Consider the following 2537-nt stretch of genomic DNA (forward strand, 5'->3'; position numbering starts at 1 on the left):
TTACAGACAAAATTGTCAGGGAACATTTTGTATACATAGGTGTCAGTTTTTCTGACTTTCTGATAATTGAGAACTTTTGTGTCTACGTTTATGTTTTTGTATTAGTGTGTGCGTGTGTGTGCGCTTGAATCACTTTGAATGCACTGACTTCCAGTAGGTAAAACAAGAGTTAGTATGTAATGAAACTGATATTTTAGGGAACACGAGAAATAACTGTAATAATTTTGGTCTCAACAAAAAGAAATATTTCTTTTAACAGACTTGACCTTGTGACAAAAACTTTCAAAAGTAAAAAATGGGGTTCCTGCAAGATAACACTCTTGTTTGCAATCTCTAGCTGCAACTGTCTGTAGTATTATCTCAAGAGTTTTGTCCATTCTCGTCTTAATTAACATTTATGTCTACCCCGGGGCAGTGCCACTGACTGTAGTGTCTTTAGGCCATTCCCAAAGGGGGGACATTTCTCGTTCAAGCACAGTAGAATTGTAAATGGGCTGATTCATGTCACGCTCATAACTGTGCCTGATCTACAACAGGGAACTGCTGCTTTTTCTTTCCTAATCCTTACTATTGTCATTTTCCTCTACTTCTTTTGTATGTTTGTCACACTCTTGTGACCTGCTATTTCCGGGGTGCCTTGATAGTTGAAGCAGACCTTGTGCTGTTGAAGCTAGAGAGGTTAGCAGAGTAAGTCTGATTCCCTGTATAGACTTCTCTGTTGACACCCACCCCATGGCGCTCTATGACCTTATGCAGTTGCGAGCACCGTAAAACCCTCTACTATAATAAAAATAAATAACGTTTATGTGTGGCAACATGACAAACAAAATGAGTTGCTTGTCGCGTTTAGATGTTTTGAGATGTTGTGCAAAACCTTCATTTTCTAAAAACCGTGCGTTTCTGATTCCCAACTTTTAAGCAACTGCAACTTTGGAACCAAAGTAGTGAGACTTATACCATTCAGAGCTTGAACCGAAGTATAACATCCATAGCGTTATATGGTCAGAATGCAACATGCGACTCATTTTGTCATGTCTATTATTTATTATTATTATTACTCAGAAGACTTTGTGTTTAATCATGTGCAAGATCTGATAATTGCGTTACTTACTCATTACTTAAATACTTTATTTATATTGCTGGGAAGGCAGCTCCATCTGACATTTTTGTACACCGAGCTTTATTTTACATTGATGTCTTACTCATTGTGCATTTAACATTTAAATCAACGTTATGTATATATATATATATATCTTATCCGGAACATTTTAATTGATGTTATGTATATATATCTTATCCGGAACATTTTAATTGATGTTATGTATATATATATCTTATCCAAAACAAACACTGTCAACATTCCGGATATATATATATATATATATCTTATCCGGAACATTTTAATTGATGTTATGTATATATATCTTATCCGGAATGTTGACAGTGTTTGTTTTGATGTCATATACCAATGTGATTGAAGCTTGTCTTTTTATCAGTGTATGTGTACTTTGTATATCTTATACAGAAAAATAAAGTAATAATGATTTAATTGTTTATGTATTATCTATCTGTTCTGCTGTTTAAGTATTATGCAGTGAGTGAAAAAAAACCCTCTAATGGGCCCTATGGTAAGGGTTTTTACTCCCCTTTCGACTCCTTTCTTGTTATCTCTTCATTGTAGTTGAGAAAGTGTACACTTCACAATTTGTGGATGGTTGGTGGGTGCCCTGGTGTAGTTTGCACCTTCTTCCCTATCGAACAGATATCATCCTTATCTCTCCTTCTTCTCTTTGTATGTCACTCTCTACTTTAGTACATTTTGTAATACATCTAATCTTTGGTGCTTTATTATATGACCTATGGTTTGTATTGCAAGTGCTCTAAAACTCTTACATGTACTAAAAGTACTAAAACTACAACTCAAAACTTCACCACACTCTTTTATTATAGGTTTTGGTTTTTATTTTGGAATTTCCTCCTCAAACCAAAGAGAGTGGATGGTTGGCGGGTGCTCTTGTGTGGTTTGCTTCCTCTTTCCTATCAAACATCTATTGTCTTTATCTCCCCTCTTTCTTTTTTGTGTTTGTTACTCTCTTGTAACACCTCTAATTTTTGGCTCTTATGTGACCTTATTGTATTGCAAGTGCCGTAAAACACTTACTAAAACAAAAACCAAAGAGACTTTGGACGTGTGGTTTTAGAGGGTGTACTGTAGAGTACATGTAATTTTCATTCAGAGACCTCTGCTCAAAGACCTGTCCCCATGGTTTTATGCACCCCGCATAATTTAGCAAAATTTGATCATTTTTTGCATAATTTCTGATTATTTTCCTTTATTATCCTTTGTTAAAATTAACAGAATCGCATAATTTAACATTTTTTGCTCAGTTTGCATAATTTAAGAATTTTTCTTGCCTAAAACGACGGGGATAGAAAGACCGCTATCTCTGACCTAAATGTATTGGAACTGCTGTAATACGTTTAATAAAAGATAGTTTGGCTGTTTCAATGTTACACTGGAGAGAGAGAGAGAGAGA

This window comes from Aplysia californica, unplaced genomic scaffold (genome assembly GCF_000002075.1).
Source record: "Aplysia californica isolate F4 #8 unplaced genomic scaffold, AplCal3.0 scaffold00749, whole genome shotgun sequence".
Classification (NCBI taxonomy): Eukaryota; Metazoa; Mollusca; class Gastropoda; order Aplysiida; family Aplysiidae; genus Aplysia; species Aplysia californica.